Raw genomic sequence first — 22657 nt, forward strand, 5'->3', positions numbered from 1 at the left:
AAAGTGAGGATGGTCAAGCCATAATTTTATTTAGGAAGTCCCTTGTTATGAAATTGAAGTCCAGAACTTTTGTACCCACGTCTAAGCCTCAAGCACATCTGCCGCAGCTCAAACAAAGTTCATCTTCCCCTGGCTCCCTGCAGTTATCTGGACCTTATTTAACTGTGGGGGGGGGGGGGTCTTCTTCCAACCAATGTTATTCCCCAGGAATGGTTATCCTTGGCTTAAGGATTCCATCATGCCTTGCAGAGCCTGCAGCGAAGTGCAAATCAGCCTTAAGTATCTGTATTCCCCTCTGCTAAGACAAAGAGGGAGCCCTCCCCTAGACAGTGATGATGACTCCATGGAGGTTAAAGGGAAGACTTGTAATCCTCCATATAGATGGCCTCCTCCTTGTGGTATGAAATAGACATTGAGGACATCATGCCCTTTGCTTCACCATCAGAGGAAGTACCATTTGGAGACACCCACTGCAGCATAAAATATCACTCAAAATGGGAATCCATAGAAGTATTAGACACCAGGAAAAGGTATTCTGACCTTCTGGGTCTGGATGCCCTAAAACCTGTAGCAATTATTCCAGTCTTGGAAGCTCTAGAGAATGCCTTCTTAGCTGCCTCTAAGGAATCAGACACCTAGCCCCTGCCCCTAAAATGTCTGATAGGTTTATATTTCTTTATACAAACTCTGTAGCAGACCCAGCAATGGTGTTTACGGATTCAGAGGTCAAAATTGACTACTTCTCCCAATAGTCTTCCCAATGACAGGGAAAGCAGAGCTCTCTACTGATAGAAAATGCATACAGCTGCCACTCTGGCTTTCAAAGCCATTAGCTGTCAGACATATATGACCAAGTTACAGATTACTTTCCTTGACCAAATAAGAGAGAAAACTGAGGTGTCTGATGTGGATCTGAAGCTAAAATTATTGGATTTCAGCCAGGCAGTGAGAACACTCTATCAGCTGTAGTTATGATGCTATGGATGCACCTCCAGATTTGCAACAAGAAATCTGTGATTAGGAAACGTGGATAGTTGAGGCTACAAGCCCTGCCACAGCATGTTAAAGTGCGGTGTGTCTTAATGGCCTGCTTGATAAGGATCTCATCTATGGGCAGTAACACAGCCTAGGGCAGAGGGAATGGAGCAAACACCACAGGTGCTGTCTTGTGCAGGGCACAATTTGGCTATATCATATAAAAAAACTGTTTTAATCTCACACACACGTGTATATATCTATATATATCTATATATATCTATATATATATATATCTATATATATATACATATATATCTATATATATATATATATATATATATATATATATCTATATATCTATATATATATATCTATATATCTATATATATATATATCTATGTATATATATATATATATATATATATATATATATATATATATATATACCATTTCCAGGCCCAGAAGGTCAAAAGGTCAAAATATGTTTTCTTGGCATCTAATACACCTATGGATTCACATTTAAAGTGATATTTTATGCTGCAATGTGCGAGTCCAAATGGTTCAGTTCGTGGCTGGGTGCCTTCTGTGCAGAGTCTGCATGTCCTCTCCACTTTCGTATGGGTTTTCTCCAGGTGTTCCAGTTTCCTCCCACATTACAAAGATATGCATCTGGAGTGTTTCTCCCCAGGCCTCCCCTGAAAATAGGCTCATTCCAAGTCCTGGTAAACAAATAGATTCATAGGTAGGTACTAGGCTATCAGCCTAAGGGCCTAAGTAAGCCTAGCCAACAAGGTTCCCTGGCTTACACCACCCAAGAAAGTTAATTTCCTGTGTCCCTGTCAAGCAGAGCCACAGAAGTGATCCCCGGGGTGTATTTTTTATTTCCCATCCATTCATCAAGATTTTTCTAATGCTAATGAGGAACTTTGCTTGACATAGATGGGTAGCTTGTTCCAGAGTATAGGAAGTCTCTGGGACAGGAATCTATCCCTCCAGCATGTCCTGTTTATTGTGGTGACAAGGTTTAGGTCCCTAGAGCATGTAGCTTGGAGGGATTGGGATTTCTTAGGTGTAGCATGTCCAACAGCTCTGGGTTTTACATAGCGTTATATGTTAGGCAGAGATCTCCTCGAAGTAGGCGATATGCTACAGATTAAAGCTGGAGTTTTTTGAGATGGTCAGTGTAGGGCATATGCTTGAAGCCAGTAATCCTCTTTGTAAGGTACTTCTATGGCCATTCCGGCTGCTGCAGATGTCTTGTGAGGTACATTCCAAAAGGGTCGTTGTACTCTATAATGGGTCTAATGAGTGTCGAGTAGAGGGGAACAATGACCTCTTTTTTTCCTGGATGAGAACCCTTTTGTGATGAGGTGTGCCACATAGAAGGATTTCCTGACTACTGTGGCAATGTGATTATCAAAGGAGAGACTACTGTCCACCTGGGTCCCAAGGTCTCTTATCACACATTTGGCATTAAGTAGACTGCTGTTTATGTGGTAGTTCATGGCTACAGAGTTTTTACCAAAGGGGATGACAATGCACTTTTTGACATTGAGCTTGAGGCCATGCCTCTAACACCAGACATCTGTCTCAGTGAGGCCCTTCTGTAGGATGTCCACATCATTTGGGGACTCGACTATGGCTCCTAGTTTGCAGTCATTTGTGAACTTCAATAGCCAGAGGCCTTCTGTGTTAGCCTGTACTTTAGAGAAGTAGATACCAAACAGGAGAGGTCCCAGGACTGAACCCTGTGGTACTCCACTTGTCACTGGTTTGAAGTCAGATTTGGAGTCTGCAACTTTTACAGTGTGGGTTCTATCAGTGAGCCAGTTGGCAACCCATCTTGTGATGTAGGGATTTATACCTAGTTTAGCTATTATTCCAGAATGGGGGATGATGTGAAAAGCCTTGGCGAGGTCAAGATAGGCTGTGTGAACCACCTTACCCTTGTCTATGACTTTGGTGACTGCCTCAAAGAAGTCAATCTGGTTCATAAGGCAAGATCTGCCTTTCACAAACCCGAACTGGGTGAGGTCCAGAGTTTGGAGTGTTAAATAAATAAATAAAATTAATTTATATATATATATATATATATATATACACACACACACACACACACCCATTGGAAGGGTCGTTGGGGGAAGTGTTTCATTTTGGTACTTGTGTATGCAAACAAACATTGGTGGACAGACTACTGATGGGGTCATCGGGGGGGAAATGTTTCATTTTGGTGTTTGTGCTTGTATCTTTTATCATATTATGCCACTGGGGTATGCTATTAGCAGACAATAAACAACACACTGCTATGTAGATGATCCAGAGTTCCCTGAACTTACACTATCTGTTAAAACATTGTGTTACACAAAGCTGTCAATATGATGTAAACTTCAGGTACAAATGGTGTCGCGGTGCACACTAACCTTTTTTGTAAGGTATACATTATAGATACATTTTGAAGGGCCAGGATGTATATATTAGCTGATTCTCCCTTGGGTCATGATTTTTCTTTTGATGCCACAACCACAGTTCATGATTTTCTGTATTGCAGCTCATATTTACCAAGCTATTAATAGAATAATTTGTTATGCTGCTGTTGGTATTTGGACTGTACCTGCAAAGAGATGTGAATTGCACTGAATTCTGCTTTATTTTTAATATCTCTGTGGTTTCTTTAAATTGCTAAAGTTGTGTTGTGTTTGGTTATAGATTACATGACAGTTAAATTATTAACTATGAGAAATGCTATAATCTTTCAATAAAACGTCCTGTTTGGACATGCCTTTGAGCCTCCTGGTCTATATTTTTGTGAAAAGTTATCAAGGCATTTCGTCCAATATCTGTTCTAAAGCAAATGAAGGTCTCGCCCTGGGCTCCAAATGGCCAAGATACTCCTCTGCCTATGTCAACCCTACTAGTGAAGTATTCAAAAGGAAACAGTCAGTAAAACAGCTTTTTGACTCTTCCATGTCAAGGTATGAGAGGAACTTGCCATCAAAGTTTGAACCCATTACTGCAGGCAAGAAAAGGTTATGCAAGCAAAGGGTAAAAATGTGCAAAAAGAAATTGCATGGAGACCAGAAAAAGAAGCTGGGGACCCCGAAGGTCTGATCCCAAAAAGGAAACATCCATGACTACATGGAGCTTCTACTTCCCTACTGTCCCCACAGATTTCTAGCCCCAGCCCTGCTTATACCCCAAAGTAGTAGAAAGGGAAACCTAATGTTTATGAAAGTGGGAAAAGCATCCCATGAGAAAACTGGCACTGAAAATAATCTCTTAGGTTATAAATTTCAGTTCTTAAGAAAACAAAATACGTCAGCATCCCCCAATCAGGACATCTGGTCCTCCCAATCCTGTAAGAATTCCTGAAGCTAGAGATAATGGAATCAGCTCCAAGGCAAGACTAAAACAGGGTTCTAGCTGGGATTTTCCTATTGCAAACAAAGGATGGTCCTTGGAGGCCCATCCTGCACCTTTCAAGGTCAAGCAGAGAACTCCTTTAAGGAAATGTTTTGCTGATGATAGGAAGAAAGTGGGGCATAGGTAAGCAAGCAGAAATAGCAGATGCATGTACTTTTAATGAAGCAATAACATAAGCCTGATTTGTAAAAGTTCTGAAAAGTATTTAAGGACTGTAGACACTGCTGTCTGTTTTGGTCCAAATTCTCTCTACAGTACCATGAGGAGAACCTTTTCCATTCAGCTAAGTATAATTTCCTTGCATTCGATTTCCTAGCCATCCTCATGATTTCAAGCACGTCCTCAGGATACTTGACAATCATAAAGGGGATGAGTGCTAAATCATTCAATTTGTCACTATTAAATTAGCGGACCAGAGTTCCGCTGTGGCGACCCCTAACCGGGAAAAGCTGAAAGACACAAACAAGGTCTTAGGTTTGGCTACATCAGTGAAAGATTGCTCCAAGACAAAAGGCCCACATGCTGGGGCAGCAGTACAGCATCCATCCTTTTCAAGCTGATCAGGAGCTATAACCAATATTGCCTAAGCCAAAAGAGTACTACAGTAATTTTGGTCTGTCCTCCTGCTGTACCTTATGAATTACCCAGAGGAGAAGAGAGACAGGGGATGAACAGCATAAACAGATTCATCCAAATGATTAAGAAAGCATCCACTGCCTACTTTCTGCAGTCTGGCACCTGGTTCAATAGTTTATTACCAGCTTGTCTTCTGTACAAGCAAAAAGGTCTATTTCTGGCTGCAGGTCCGGAAATAAGACCTGAGCCAGTCTCATTAGGTACTACAAGGGGTGGATGTCCACCCAGCACAGGCTATATATTATTTGAATATGAATATGAATATATATATATATATATATATATATATATATATATATGTGTGTGTGTGTGTGTGTGTGTGTATGTCTATTATATATATATATATATATATATATATATATATATATATATATATATATATATATATATATATATATATATATATATATATATGCTATATATATATATATATATATATATATGCATGTCTATTTTATATATATATATATATATATATATATATATATATATATATATATATATATGCATGTCTATTTTATATATATATATGCATGTCTATTTTATATATATATATATATATATATATATATATATATATATATATATATATATATATATATATATATATATATATATGCATGTCTATGATATATATATATATATATATATATATATATATATATATGCATGTCTATTTTATATATATATATATATATATATATATATTTTTTTTTTTTTTTTTTGAAGTATGACAAAATGAATTTTTGGAATTACTGTATGTTCAGTGGTTTAGTTTTCAGTTGGTAATTTTTTGTAAGTCGTTAGCTTTTCCATAGGGATATGACCAGAAATATGTATTTGATTGATGGAAATGGATCACAGGAACGCCACAAATGTTTTTAAATATGGTTTTATATGCTTATGTGATTATTCTGATGAAGTCTCTGAATATCTGTGAGATGAAAGCACTTAAACAATTTTTTTGGACCTGGACATGGACCCATTGAGTGTCACCTTTATGTGTTTGTTCCTGGTACTTTGTGTGTTAGGCATTCCAACTAACCACCATTGACGAGACATGGGTTTGAAAGGATTTACTTTATTTTGAAAGCATGGTGGCCACTGGGAAGGGCATTTCCAAAACCTCAGTCCTGACAGGCATCCAAAATGGGGCTGTAAAAGTGCCTCACCAGGCCAGACATCATTCATCCTTAAGGATCTTGGGACTCGATTTGCTGCCAGCACCCTGAGGTCCCTACTCATGTGGGTGCTCCTCTTTTTGTGCTTTTTAGGTGGGATGTCCACAGATAATCTGTCAGATTCCATTGTAGCCATGAACAAGCCTCACAGCCTTTTCTGCCTGAAATAATCTTGGAGATTTTCTCTAACTCAGTCTGATTGTCTTTTGATCAAACCTTGCAAAATGGAGACAACAGGCAATGCTATGCTCTCTGCCAAAATCATGACTATGAAAGTCTTAATGAGAATTTTTTTTTTTTTGGAAGTAATACATTTAGTAACTTTAGATAATAACATCTAACCTGTACTCAGATAACTAACAGCCTACAGCAACTGTAGCAAACCATCAAAGTGGAAGCATCTGTTATACCACAGATATTCTGACATCTAGATGGGAGGGCATCTGCCCACCCATGAGGTGGAAAGGTGAAAAGTTCTGGAAGTTGGGGTGGAAAGGTGAAAAGTTCTGGAAGTTGGGCTGGACATCAGATCTTCTGCAGCTGATGTTCCAAGAGTTAGCATTACTACTACAACAGTGAACAATATAAAGCACATCTCTGTTTTCACACAGAAACAATGACTACAAGTGTTGACTATCAGTGGATGTGAACTACACATGAAAGTCCTATGTGGAATCTGACGCCACCATGCAAACTTGTTCTTTTTTCAGGGATGGACACATCATGCTAAGGACAACAAATATCCACAACTTACAAAACCAACACACATTTTTAATAATTAGCAGAAATCTAGGTAACGAGTTAAAAAGGAAATATCTTTGGAGTGTACTTATCTGCCAACCCTAGATTCACAACCAAACCACTATATGAGGTTGACACTATAGAAGATAACATACATCTTCTGCTGTTTGCAGCATGGAATTAGTGAAGAGGGCAGGCTCTCTCTTCTTTATACCTGGAGCAAGGTGAGGTCCTGCAGAGACTGAGTCAGTCTGGCCATGGGGGGGGGGGGGGTGCAAAGCTCTGGAAGATGGAGTGGAGATCAGACCTCACCTGCAAAGGTCATGACTGCTGCAGTGATGAAAAGAACACCTGCAATTGCCTAAAAGAATTCCAGAGATGTACAGACAGTAACCTAGAAATGCAGTTACTGAACTATATTAAAATGAAAGATTAAGTCACTAGTTGTTGTGTCCTTCGGCTTTTCTCAGTTAGGGGTCGCCACAGTGGAACTCCGGTCCGCTAATGATTGGCAGTAGAGTTTTACGTGCCGAGTTGCCAGCCCTGACGCACAACCTTCAACGAAGGTATGCCCATTCACGCATGTCTCCACACAGAAGACGCTTGAGCTGAGAATGGAACAGGACAAAGTCTTACTGTGAGGCGACAAGCACCACCACAGCAGTGATAAAGGTTAAGTCACTAGTCATGAAAAGAAATCCAGTCATCATCTTTTTAAAGGGAAGAAATAAGTTATACCCAAAGCTTAATATTCACAGATGATAAAATAATACTTTACAACTAACTGCAAAAGCGAATGCTTGAGGGGGACACACAAATACCATCTCATATTGGCTCCCTACTGAAATGCTGGCCCTTGAAATGTAGAGTTCCAACAAGCCTAAAAAGACAGAAACCATGGGAGAAGAGCAAATCTTGAACATCGCTCTTCTCCTTTAAACTTCTTTTTTGTAGTTTGCACACACGCACACACACACACACACACACACACACACACACCCCTTCTATATATACAAACTCCAAAAACATCCTACATTGGAGGAAATTAAATGGCCGTCTGAAACTTGGTATACATTAGTCCATTTTTGGCCATTCATTCTTTGCGTTTTAGGCTCTAGTGAGTCCAGACATTTCAAATGGTTACCACCCAGGCTAGAAAGGTGTAAAAAAAGGGAAAGAAAGACAATGTATTTACTAGGATTATTGACTAAAGTAAAATAAGAAGTGCAGGGTTGTGCTACTACTATTCATATTATATCGCATTCAAAAGAGCTGTTAACTGATAATATCGTATTATCCAGGTAGCAAAGAACATTTTTATCCATGGAACAGAATGGACACAGATTCTGTTCCAGTTCAAAAATGCTATGCCTTTTATTGTGGATTGTGGTTACCAATTGCCCAGAAGTAACCAACCAAGCAAACACAACTGCAAGTCTGATTAGTGCATTTAAGTCTATACTCTCAAGACAGGGAAAAACCTGATGTTATCCTATCTGATAGTGGTCCACAATACTATGTGTCTTTCGGCTTATCCTGGTTAGGGGTCGCCACAGCGGAACTCTGGTCCGCTAATGTTTGGTAGTGGATTTTTACGTGCCGAGTTACCAGCCCTGATGCACAACCTTCAACGAAGGCACGCCCATTCACGCATGCCTCCACACAGAAGACGCTCTAGCAAGTGGTCCACAATGCTAATGTCATAAATTCAGATTTGCCTATAAGCGGAAGTTTAAGTTCATAGGTTAGTACTATGAGGTGGTTTGAACAACCACATATAGCCAGGCATACCATTAAACCATTTGATTGGGAGGAACACAGTGGAGACAGCTATCCAAACACGGAAAAATTTCATAACAATGAAAAGACACACAAGCTATGAAAACAGCTGTTTCACATTTTCTGAATATAGGAATATTCCACTGTAGGGACGCAGTTTCTCTCACCAGCGCAACTGTTAATGAGCTGTAGAGTGAAAGTGAAATACCTGTTTCAACTATACTGTTAATGCCAGAAAATGTACACAAAAAAGGAAATGGCGGAGAAAAACAGACAAAATACTATTATACTCAAAACCTCATAACAGTGCAAGATTCCTAGACTGGAGAGAGAGAGAGAGAGAGAGAGAGAAAGAATACAAGAACTATGAACAAGTTTACATGCATAAGGCAAAGCAAATGAACCAAGAATCTACTTTGTTTATAAGAAAAACAGAAAGCTCTACAGCTGCAAATGCAGATATGGAAGTTTCAGAAAAAAAAGCAGTAACCAGCACTGACACAAGCAGTCCTGCTGGAAGAAAATGTGGCAATGAAAACACTGACAGTCAGAGCTGTACATAAAGACTCATGCAGTTGCACCTCCAAGAAAAGATATTGTGCAGCATGAATTGTCCCAAAAGGAATATCAGATGTCCTAAGTGAAAAGTGATGATTTATTTTATTTCATTTATTTAACATTTGTTTATTGGGAAAGTCTAACTGGGACAGAGACCATTTTCAGTGGAGACAGAGGGAGAAACGCTCCAGTCACATGTCTTTGGAATGTGGGAGGAAACTCAAGCACCTGGAGGAAACCAACAGAAATGCTGGGAGGACATGTGCACTCTGCACAGAAGGCACCCCATCTGTGAATCAAACCAGAGAACCTGTTGCTGTGAGGCAACAATGCTAAACTCTGCACCACTACACCAGATAAGTATCCTAAATGTGGGAAAACACTAAACAGTTAATGGCATGATGCTCATAGGTTCCACTCTGGCCCCAGCCTTATAACAGAGGTAATCTGGGAGTGGTAGGTGAGGCTAGTGGACCCAAAGATGGACAAGGGCACTGGGGTAGACAAAAAAATGAATCAGAAGGGGAAAAAAGACTTAAGCAAGACACCATGAAATGAAAATCTGAATTTATTAGGATGTCTTCTGAATGTATACAAGTAGTAGTACTTAAAGAAAAATGTCAATTATATGCTTAATACAAAGTAAATATTAAATGATCATTGTAACAATGTGTGCTACTTCATATATCCATAAAAGGATGTAAGATGTGAAGTATGCACCTCTAAATGCTAATAAACTAGGTACAGGAAGTTCCAAAGGTACACATTGTTTTAGATTATTCATCCTGATTAAATATATTAAAGACTCCAAGTAGATTAGATCACATCTACAGTGTCACTGATATTTACATACAATCCTAAAAAAACTGATTAAGTTTCACAATCTAAGACAAATATTAGTACAAGTACATGCCTATAACCCTGTGGATGAGAATGTGCAAGTACGAGTCCTTCATATCCATGGTTACCAAGAAGGCATCCTTAAAGGGGACTTCCAAGATGGTTGCACACTAATCAACAACATAACTTTACCTTTCCCAGTGTGAAAACAGAAACTGAGAAAAGGAGTGCCACTGAAAATGTTTTTGGTAAAATTCAGTTACTGGCTAGTAAATACACAGCCTGGTTGCCAGCAAAGAAATTTAGAACCTTAAAGAAAATCAACCAGAAAAGGTGAAGAGAAACACTATCTGGGAAAGATTCTGCAGCTGTTCAGTAAAAAGCAGTTCAAGCTTCAGCTTTGGTTCATGAGATAGCTTACAGCAATTTAGAGGAAAAAATAAATCAAACGTACTCAGATGTGATTAAAATAAATGAAGCATTGAAGTACTATATCAATTCAAACAACAAAGGGCTGGAACAAAAATAGAAGAAGCTTTAAATAACCATTCAGATGAACTGAAAAAAAATGAAAAAAATCAGAGGGTGACATGAAGAAAAAAGCTGTCAATGGTTTCTCAAGAGCTGTTAAAAAATAGTGTTACAAGACAGAGCACACAGAGAAAACATGAGAGTTTCTGCTGTCTTGGGTAATGGCAAGGAACAGACTGCATTTTATAAAAGTAAAAATAAGCAACTGGACTGGTGTTCCACACTAGAATTTGTTAATTCAAAAGGACACCGAGTGCATGCTCCAAATCTGGCCATGAGAAAACAGCCACGACTCATATTAGTAAAGATGCAATCATACGAACAAAAAAAGAGTTGATCCTGACAAAATTGTGGCAGAATGGCAAAGTATTAAAATTTGGAGACCGCAGAATGTTTGTAGAAAATGATTATTCACTGTACACCAGGCAAAAGGGAAACAACTTTATCCCACAAATCAGAGAATGTCGAGAGACAGGTGTGCTATTCAAGCTACTGTACCCAGCTGTCTTCAAAGTGTTTTTTAATGGTGGATCAATTCATTTTTGACACAGAACAGGAGTGAGTAAGCAAGTAGAAGGGGACTCTGCTTCTCATTCTTATGAAGATAAGGTTCATAGAGAGACTTTTGTTAGTGAAACCTTTTCCAGTGTTTTAAAGGAAAACACTTCAGAGACAGAAAAAATACACAGGAGTTGACTAAAAGAAATCAGCAGTACTTTGGACTTGAACAAGAGCCTGGTTTGGTGAGATGGAGATGAACAGGAAGATCATCAGTAACTTTGAAATTACTGAATAAATGGAAGACTATAAAGCATCTTATCACATTTGTGAAATATGGTTTTTGCAAGAAAAACTGGTTGAAACCTTAGATTTTAGTTGACTTTGTTAAACATGTGGGTGGACTGTAAGGCATACACCCCACATTATATCACTAATGTTTAGGAGGACACTAAAAGGGGGAAAGATAACGCAAGTAAAACAATTTTTGCTCTTATTAGTATTTGTATAAACATTTCCAATATAAGTTGCACATTGTATACAGTAAAACAGTTTTGTGTAGTTAAGGGTATTTTAAATATGGGGGATCTTTTCAGTGACTGTTGTGTATGTTAAAGATACTAAAGTAAAGAAGTACTTTTTAGTTGCAAGAAATATATGTTTTACAGTATAAAGATAAAAATGCTGGACAAAGGAAAGTTTAATGCTCATATGCTGTGATATTGGGCTGCTGGGGTGTTCGGTGGACTTTAGATGTCTGTAGCTGAAGGCAGCTGTAAATTCTTTTCTGAGTGAAATTTATTTCACTCATTTCTGAATATATTTGCATTGACACAAGCTGTCTGCAGGTGCAAGCAGTAAATCTTGAGAATTCTGAACATTCTTTGTTGAGGGAAATGCAAAAGTTAAAGGAACAATTGCAGTAGTTCAGTGGAAAATAATTACGTTTGAAATTATGGGAAGTGAATAAGAGGTAACAACCTCCTTAGCAGCCTTAATATTTTTATGTGGTTATCATAGCAGTGTACAATTTCATTTTGTTTAAAGACAGCCAGTGCACTTTCTCTTAGAGCTAAAAATTTGTTTTTTTGAAAGCATACAAACTGTTTTTCATATCTGAGAGGGGAAGAGAGGGAAGAAAAGAAAGTACAGCTGTGTACACTTACCATAAATGTAGATGTTTGAGTGTATTTACTATTGCAGTCATCAGACTTGGGTTATCTGACTGCAAGTAGCCCTCAGTAGGCCCGAACACCAGAGACTTAGTATTTGCGTCGGTTGCTGTCACTTCAGGACTGACGTCAGGGATTAAAAACAGGCAGCTGATGCCACTGCATCAGTTTTTCTTGCCCCCAAATGTCAGGAGCCTTCCAAATAAGGAATTAAGTTATGGTGGGAAAACACCACCAGTGAAAAGTAAATACCAACAGCCCTGTAAAGGGTGAGTAATAAACATAGAGGAGAGAGAGAGAGACAACAGGGCTGGAGGGAGAGAAACCAGGACCAGTAAATACACTTGAACATCTACATTTATGGTAAGTGTACACAACTGTACTATGTTCTTCATGTTTTATTGTTGCAGTCATCATACTTGGGTGGATTCCCAAAGCTGAGGAAGGAGGAGGCAGTCAGGAAGAGTTAGGGCTGGCTAATATGCCCTGTAGGACTGCCGTTGCAAAACCTGCCCTGGATTTAGAGAAGATAGGCAAATGGTAGTTGTTGGTGAAAGTGTGTACTGAACTCCAGGTAGCAGCTTCCAGGATGTCCCTGGTAGGGACTCCCCTGAGAAATGCAGTAGAGGTAGATGTTGCCCTAGTGGAGTGTGTTCTGACTCCCTGCAGGGTTGGTTTCCCATGATGCTTGCAGCAGAAATGGATGCAATGTGCTATCCATTTAGAAATAGTTTGTTTAGAAATGGCCTTGACTCTGCCTCAGTTGCAAAGCTGACTAAAAGCTGGTCTAATTTTCTGAAAGCCTTAGTCCTATCCAGGTAAAATCTGAGGTGTCTGTGCACATCCAAGGAGTGCAAGATCCTTTCCCCTTTATTTTGACGATTAGGGAAAAAAGTTGGCAAATGTATGGATTGATTGAGAGCCACACTGGGCACCACTTTAGGTATAAAGGAAGGGTTTGTCCTGAGAAAGACCCTATCAGCATGGAAAATAATGAAGGGTTCCACAGCCATAAGTGCTTGAAGTTCAGACACTCTTCTAGCTGAAGTGATGACTAGAAGCAAGGCTGTTTTCCAAGAGAGGAATTTTAAGTCTGCAGACGCTGTAGGCTCAAAGAGTGGAAGTGTGAGATTTTCCAGTACAAACTTAAGGTCCCAAGCTGGGGTGGGTGCTCTCCTTGGTGGCCTTAAGTTGTTTGCTCCTCTCAGGAAATGTTTGATAAGAGGGTGCGAGAAGAGAGGTGGCACAGTGTTGTAATGAGCCGAAATGGCTGAGGCATGAATCTTAATGGAGGAGAAGAACAAGCCTTTGTGGAGTAGATCTGTTAAGTAATCCAGGATTAGAGGCAGGGAGGGCAGGGTTGTGTTCTCTCCATTAGCTAGGCTCCATGAGCAGTATCTTTTCCACTTATCTGCATAGGATTTCCTTGTACTGGGTCTTCTGGCTTCAAGAATGACATCAAGCACCTGTTTGCTTAGAGCTGCTGGGATAGGATTCAAGGGATAAGCCAGGCTGCAAACTTTAGGGTTTGCATTTGCGGATGTAAAATCTGCCCCTCCTGCAGAGAGAGCAGGGTAGGGTGTGGATGTCGGTGCCATGGTGGCACCGATGTCAGGCTGCGCAGGAGTGGGTACCAGTGCTGGTGTGGCCAGTCTGGGGTTATCAGAATTGTCCTTGGTCTGCCTTGTCTTATTTTGAGTAATACTCTTGATAGATGGGGCAGGGGTGGAAATGCATAAACTGAGAGATTTACCCACTGAAAGGAAAGGGCATCCACTTCCCAGGCCCTGCTGTGAGGGTTTCTGGTGCAGAATCTGCTGAGCTAGTGGTTGTAGGGTGAGGCAAAAAGGTCCGCATCTGGGGTCCCCCATTTCTGAATCAGAAGGTTGAAGGTGCCGGGCTCTAACTGCCACTCATGTGGGTCTAGGAGATTTCTGCTTAAGTCATCTGCCAGTGAATTTTGTTTCCTGGCAGGAATTGAGCTTGCAGATGGACTTGTATGTCCAATGCCATGTTCCACAGAGCTACGGCTATCCTGCATAGTGGGTAGGAATGTGTTCCCCCCTGCTTGTTGATGTACCACATAACTGTGGTGTTGTCTGTTTTTATTAGAAGTTGTCCTGGAAGAAGTAGGGATCTGAAGGCTGTCAGGGCATTCTGCACAGCAAGCATCTCTTTTTGGTTGATGTGCAGATGAATTTGACTTGGGTGCCAGTGGCCCTGAATGCATTTGCCATCCATGTGTGCTCCCCCAGGCATAGTCTGATGTGTCTGGGTGGCTTGGGGTTGAGAAAAGGGCAGTCTCATGTTGAGGTTGAATGCTTCTGCCCACCAAATAAACTGTCCTTAAACAGGGTATGATAGGAATGACTGTTTCTAGGTCCTGTGAATGTTGGCAGCAAAGACTTTTTAAGTACCATTGAAGTTTCCTCATATGCAGCCTTGCATATGGAATTAGCAAGAAGTGGATGTCGGCAGGTTTTGGACCTATGCGATCTGTCTCTGTCTTTATCCTTACGTTTCTTCGGAATATCAGTAGCCAGATGGCTTACCAAAGCCATTACAGAATACGGAGATCGAGAGTGGAAGAATTTAGCGACAAAGATAGCCCAATGACGAATGGGTTGGGCGTTAAACAAGACACAAAACCAACAGCGGGGTACTTCGTGGTCTGAGCCTAAACAGGTGATGTAGTATGAATGAAAATCTCTATGTGGTACTTGCTTTCCACAGTCAAGACAATTGTTAACTTTTTCTGACATCGGTTAGAGCAAGAAAAAAGGATCCCCAACAGGGTACTTCACTTTAGAAGACTTCAGGATTATTCAATTCATAAAAGAAATTCAGGTAGCAGCCAACCGGCACTTGCGAACTGCTTCTGCTTCAGGCTCCTCTGCAAGAAAGACTGATGTAATGGCTTCAGCTGCCTGTTTTTATACCCCTGACGACCTGACTTCAGTCCTGAAGTGACAGCAACCGACGCAGAAATACTAAGTCTCTGGTATTCGGGCCGATTGAGGGCTACCTGCAGGCAGATAACCCAAGTGTGATGACTGCAACAGTGAAACATGAAGAACATCAGAGAGTAATCAGTCTAAGTTGAAGCACTAGCTATAGCATGGGTTTAGCATGGGTAAACTTAAGTTTAGGTTAGATAATGCCTATAGGTGCAGCCATCAATTGGAGGCAATTGTTCCTTTCTGGAAGGTTAAAACTTCATGTTTTGAAGATGTACATAGTTTTGTGTGATTGTTCCAAGTTAATATAGGATGTGGGTGTTTTGCATTTAGTTTTTTTGTTTGAGGGTTTTCACAAAAAAATAGCATTGAAATTGTGACAAGTTCAAATAAAGAAAAAACTGTACAAAAGATCAGCCTGACAAACATTAGTATATGCATTTAACACAAAAGCTGAACTACATATTCAAGACATTTCATGTATAATAGGTGGGAACAATAGCTTTTTATAATGATGGCTATGCTGTCCAGGTGATCCTAGAATGTGAATGGCCTTACAGGTATAGATAACAAGGAAAGGGTATTGAATTATATTAAGAAATGGCGAGTACAAACAGCAATGCTGCAGGAGACACATTTGGAAAGAAATGAGAATGCGAATTTGACAGAGAAGATGGGACATGAAAAGTGGAGTAATTACACTAATTATACTAATTGCTAGTGGAGCTTAAATAGTGGTAGGTATGGAAAAGAATGACAAAAAGGTAGATTTGCAGTAGTAAGTGGCTGTTGGCAAGGGGGAAGATTGCAATGGCATGTATTTATATTCCATCAAAACTTTTGAGAAAAATAATGAGCTTTCAGCAGGGAATATTACTTATAGGTGAGGACTGGAATTTGATTTGCAATAGTGAGGATGCATCGGGGATGTAGAAGGAACAATATAACAAAAGATAATAGATTTCTAAAGAAATTTATGAAAATATCTTGGTATGGGAGATGCGAGTTCAGTAGAAAGAACTTTGACAGAATTGACGTTATCATCAAGGTACAATAACTGAGCTAGACTAGATATAAATTCTCTTTCACAGGAACATGTGCATTTAATTGAAAGCCCTGACACACATCCATTAACAATTTCTAATTATGCTTCAATAAAAACTAATACAAAAATGCACAGTAATAAAGTAAAAACAAGACACTGACGTTCTCACCTACCTGTTAAAAAGAGAGGAATTTAAGGAATGAGCAGTGGAAATTATTTGAGAGTTACTGGGGAGTACAGAAATATCTTCAGGAGGAGTTCTAGCTAGTGACTGGGATAAAATGAAAATGGAGTTTAAAAATATTATCAAAATAAAGTTAGAAATATACAATTAAGAAGTAACAGAAATTACTTGGAGGGGGTTAACAAAGTTTGAAGTATTGCATAATAAGGGGAGTCTCTCGAGTGCTAAAGAGAAAATAAAGGAATATCTGGATAATATGCATGAGTTTAGAAAGACTGCAGTTAAGCAGCTGTTTTTTGATAACTCCAGAGTGCAAAAACATTTAGCACAATGACTTAGGCAACAGAACATTGAACAAGTTGTCACCAAACGTAGGGAACCTATAAGCAAGAAAAATAACCATAGATTCTGTAGAGGTTTTAGAGATATTCCTGAAATTTTATGAACATTTGGATAAAGCTGAGTAATGTGGACATCAAGAAAGAGTACAAATGGAAATATTTATGGAAGACTTAATTATGCCAAGGTTAGAGTTAGACAAGGCTAAACAACTAACAGTAAAGATAGAAGATGATGAGATAAAAACAGTGCTGTAGAATCAATCTTCAGGAAAGTCTCTGGGAACATATGGTACTCCTGTGGAAACTTTGAAATTACGAGGGAAGAACATGACAAAGATCGAGAGATTTTAATAGTATTTTAAAAGGAGGGGAAGCACCAACATCTTGGAAGAAAGCTATGGTGGCTGTGTTACCTAAAGATGGCAAAGCCCCTTCAGACCCAGCTTCATATAGACCCATTTCAATTTTAAACTATGGTTATAAAGTGTTTATGTCTACACTAGCCAAAAGAATAGCAAAGCTGCTGCTAAAATTGATAGATATGGATCAGGGTGGCTTTGTAGAGGGGAGGCAAACATTTCACAAAATGAATAGAATAATGATGATCCAGAGGGAAAACAAATGTAAGAAAACACCTCTGTTATTGGTGGGTCTTGATGCAGAGAAAGAATTTGACAAGAGTAGGTTCTGGCTTTTTGAGCAGGATATTGGAAACATTTGAATTCCCTAATACAATAATGTTAATTAGAAGGATACACGAAGGATCAGAGGCAAAAATTAAAGTGTAAGGGTTCCTCTCAGACAATCTGTGTTTGAACAGGGGAACCAGGCAGGGGTGCCCGCTTTCCCCTTTATTTTGCTTCCTATCTAGACCACTGGCAAAGAAAATAAGGGACTCAGAAATAAAGGGATATAACTGGTAAGGCAAAGAAGAAAAGTTGTTTTTATTTGCAGATGATATTATTTTCTACTTGATAAATCCAGAAAAGGGCATCTAAGTGCAAAATTAATAAAGATAAAACAATGGCTACAGCCGTAAATTATGTACCCACACAAGAACTCATTCAGCAATACCCATAAATAGGACATAAGATGAAGTACTTAGGAGTATGGATTAAAAAGGCTTTGGTTATGGCACCTAAGGATACGTGGGAAGAGACTAAACAAAAGATAATACAAAAACTGAGAAACTGGAAGCTCTCATTTATGGATATGGATATGGATAGTAAGATGCAAGCAGTGACAATGTTTTTTGTCACTTTAGTCTCGTTTATGGGTGAGGCATACTGTTATCAACCTAAGGAGAAGTTGTGTACAATAATTTACAAAGAAGTGAAGGAATTTATCTGGGTGAGCAAGAGTTAAATGGGAAAAGCTGATCCTTCCAATAGAACAAGGTAGTTTGGGTTAACTGATCTGAAGGGATATTTTACAGCTACACAGTAGAGTCTCATATACATAATACAAGCAGAAGGTTATAATTCAAAGTATTAAGAGATGATGATGAAGCAAGGGGGAAGTTCAAGAAATAGAAATAGTGGGATTTTGGATGCAGATCCGTAAGGAGAAAAGTAACAACTATACAGAATATTATATCCATAAAGTAGCAGAGACTATTCTAAGAACTAAGCCAATACAAGAAAGGAGATTCTGCCAAAAGGGATAACTGCAAGTAGGGGTACAGAAAATAGGCAAGAGGGGGTTGAAATTTACTGGAGAAACCTGGCAAAGGAACCAAGATTCTGGGAGTACATAACTCAAGCAGGAAAGGTAACAAGAGTGGAATGAGGCCAAGAAGACTGGATTGCAAGCTAGAGACTGCCTTCCCCACTAGGGCTTGACCTCAGAGTAGAGGCAAAGAGAAAAAGAGATGGGGAGGGGGTTTAAGTGAAAGACCTGCTCTGGTAGAGTTTTTAGCTGAATCTAGAAAAAAAAGCAGCTGTTAAAAAAGGCATAATTATTAAAGCATGTAAAATATTGCATGACAACTATAAGAAAGAAAGACTGGAAATGCAATTTACAAGAAAACAATGAACACATACGTATGGCTCCCAAGTACACAACCAAGTCCAGAAGGTTTAGGATCTTTGCTTGGTAATGTCTGCTTAGGTATTTTACACCCAAAGCAGACTTCAAAGTACTTTTCCTTATGTAGACAGCAAATGGTGGAGGTGTGACATAGAGGAAAGAGGTAACTGGGAAAGTGTTTTGGGAATGTAATGAGTTGGCATCAGAAATATTGGGTGAGCAAATGGCTAAGTAAGGAAGTGATTCTTTTGAGCTGGGATATAGGATCTGAATTTTATAGACATAGTGAGGCCTTATTAAGTTTAAATGTGAAGTTGTTCTATCTCGCTGTTCATTCTTACAGATGGGTTCTGAGCCAATCCTCGGCTCTGAATCCGCCTACTACAAAGCTTGAGGTCTTCAGACAGCTCGAGGCCAAGTCCCTATCCCATGATGCACCCACAGTTACCTCAGATCTAGTTTGCCACTGCAACAGATTGGAGGCTCCTCAGCAATAGCTCGGGCCAGTAAAACTTTGTCCTGATTCCCCCTCCAGGGGAAACCCCATGGGACACACTCATACACGACTGGCCTCCGGGTCTCCTCTATGCATTCCCACCAATTCCCTTGATGCCCAAAGTACTACAGAAAGCAAAAGCCCTGGGAAGGACCATCATTCTAATAGCCCCTCATTGGCCTCGTCAGATTTGCTTCCTCTTCCTTCAACTTCATTAGAGGACCTTGGATTCTGGACCCAGTTCAAGATCTTCTGATGCACTCATCGAGGGAACTTCATCCCTCTCTTCAGTCCCTGAAGCTGACAGCTTGGCTGCTCCAATTCCAAACATAGCTAGGTTCCATAACCCTTCAAATGAGATGCAGCAGATTCTAATATCTTCTCATAAATCCTCTACTAGGAAGCTATACCTTAGCAAATGGAAAATATTTTCTATATGGCCCTCTCAAAAGAACATTGATCCCTACCAAGCCCCTATGGCCTCTATATTAGAGTTCTTGACTATGATTTTCAACAAAGGAGCTGCAGCAGCAACAGTTCAGATTCAATTTGCTGCTATCTCTAATTTTCACCTTGGATTTGAAGGATTGAACATAATGTCACACAAACTATCCTAAGCCTTTCTCAAAGGGACCTTTCATCTCAGACCACCATAGAATCTAAATGTTATGTTTTCACACATTATTCTCCCTCCATTTGAACCAGCTTCTTCATGCGATTTGAAATATTTGTCATGGAAGACTCGTTTTAGTAGCTATCACTTCTGCCCGCAGAGTGTCAGAGCTTCAAAGCCTTGTCCATAAAGCCTCCTTATCTAATTTTTCATGCTGACACAGAGAGTCTCACTACGAACTAATCCCTCATTTCTGCCCAACGTTTGTACTGAAGCTAACCTTAACCAAATTATTGATTTGCCATTATTCTTCCCCAAACACACCAACTTAGAGTGTATGCTAGACAAGCGTGATGTTCATAGACAGCTCAGATTTTACTTGGATAGAACAAAAGAGTTTAGGAAATCAGAACAGTTTTTCGTTTCCTTTTCAGATTCCAGAAAAGTTTTGCCAGTGGCAAAAACGACTCCAAGTGGTTGTCAGATTGTGTCACATTTGTTTATTCAGCTGCTAATATTCCCTTGCATCACAAAATAAAGGCTCATTCTACCAGAGCAGTGTCTACATCCTCTGCTTTTTCTGCTAGACTTCCTATAGACATCTGTGCAGCAGCCACTTGGTCAAGACCTCATACCTTTATCACTCATTACAAAGTGGACAGGGCCTCTTTTTGGGTTTACTGTCCTGAAAAACATACTCCTGTGAGCCACTCGAGAAAGATGGTGCTTGGGACACTACCCATCTGTAAGAATGAACTGTGAGATTGAACAACTTCACATAAAGAAGTTATATACTCAGCATAACGTTCCACGTGAGTTGTTCATCTCGCCTTCATTCTTACTTCCCTCTCTTCTACCCCCACCAAGGTTTTTCGAGGACTGAGATGCTAGATTCTTCCTGGTTGCTCAACCCTTCTATGGCTTTCTCTTAAAGACTGATTGAATGACACATGGTATTATTATACGCAGCAAACAAGATCTGAGTAACCCTAGGTGAATCATGGGATAGGGACTTGGCCTTGAGCTGTCTGAAGACCTCAAGCTTTGTAGTAGGCTGACTCGGAGCAGAGGATCGGCTCCGAACCCATCTGTAAGAAGGAAGGCGAGATGAACAACTCACACGGAACGTTATGGTGAGCACATAACTTCTTTTTCTGTTGGCTGCCAAAAATCAATTACTAGAAAACGGAAATCAAAGTCTACACCAACTGTATTTGAAGTAGTGAATATTTTTAAAAAGATAAAATAAGTGTAACAGGGATCTTTAGAAAAGGGAAGGAGCAAATTACATAGAAGTAAATGGAAAATGTGGGAACAATACATGCATAATATTGGTCAGGAGGAGGAGTTAAGGGAAGGTAGGAATTCAGCAATTTTTTGTAATGTTGGACTGATGATAGTAGCAAAGAAAATACATGTGATCACATTATTTTAAAATGTAAACATTAAAATGTTTTGTTTTCTGTTAAAGTATGTTTCCCTATGTCTTAAGTAATAATTTAATAAAGGTGTTTAAAAAACAAAAGGAGGAATCCTTGAGTAGTAGGAAAAGTGGGACTTGAAGCATGAGCATTCTGAACTTCTCATACTTTGTTACAATGGGGAGGAGCCTTTTTGGCTCTACAGAAAAGAAGTTGTTCTGTTCTGGATACACGAGAGGGGACATGCCTATGATATAAAAAATTATCTGAATTTTATTCTGTAACCTGTAGATACAATCACCCTTATCCAAAGGTTCAAGGTCATAGAAAAACAATGTTCTGATTGAAGAAGGAACATTTCAAACACAGGAGAGAAAGAGGAAAGGGTGTGAGGGGTGGGGGGGTGGAGTCTGTAGTCAGTTTTGTGCATTTGTTTCATTAACAGATTGGCTATCTATTGCCCTTCCTGCTCTTTTACTTCTGCCTGGGACTCTTCACCTCTTCAAAACTACTGTTTCTTTCGAGTATTTGTCAGTGCACGTACAATTTCTCCAAGGATTTTTTTTTTAAGAGAAGAACCAGTGGTTAGTGGGGTAATTTGAGCTGTACCCCAATACAGAGGGTTGAAAATGCTGTTTCTGATTGTGCACTGCCTTGATTTTTCTTTAATTCCAGCTATAAAAGACATACTGGGAAGAAGGTCCAGAAAAGCAGTTTTCTGTTGTTTAAAGAGGAGCTGTGTAATTGGCCCTTCACCATATAAAAAGCAGACCTGAATTTTGAGACAATCCTGCTTATTAATGGTGTCTGTGGCTATTCTCCTTACACAGACATCTACAAAATCACAATGATATTTGTGAACTACCCGATACTTAGTATAATCTGGGGATGTCTAGAGATCTTCTCTCGTATGGCTTCAGTTAACATATTTTTGCTTATACTCTCTGTTTAACAATGACTCCATGTTGCTGATTCATACGGCTCTTGCAACTTATGGCTCCAACTCCACAAATGATTCTTTTTACCAAACCTTATACTTTGCTTTCCCATCATTTGGGCAGGTGATGAGCGTATATACAAACTTGGATCCAGTGGCCACATCCAAATGGTATGGATTCTTAGTGAGGAGAATGGAAATCTGTCTCTAACAGATGCTCTCCAAGGTATCCTGGAAGACTAGGATAATTAAGGAAACAGTCATGGGCCTTGGCTCTTCCATACCCAGAAGCTCTGAATCA

The sequence above is a fragment of the Protopterus annectens genome, chromosome 2.part0 (assembly GCF_019279795.1).
Source record: "Protopterus annectens isolate FY-2018-M chromosome 2.part0, PAN1.0, whole genome shotgun sequence".
NCBI classification, from domain to species: Eukaryota; Metazoa; Chordata; order Ceratodontiformes; family Protopteridae; genus Protopterus; species Protopterus annectens.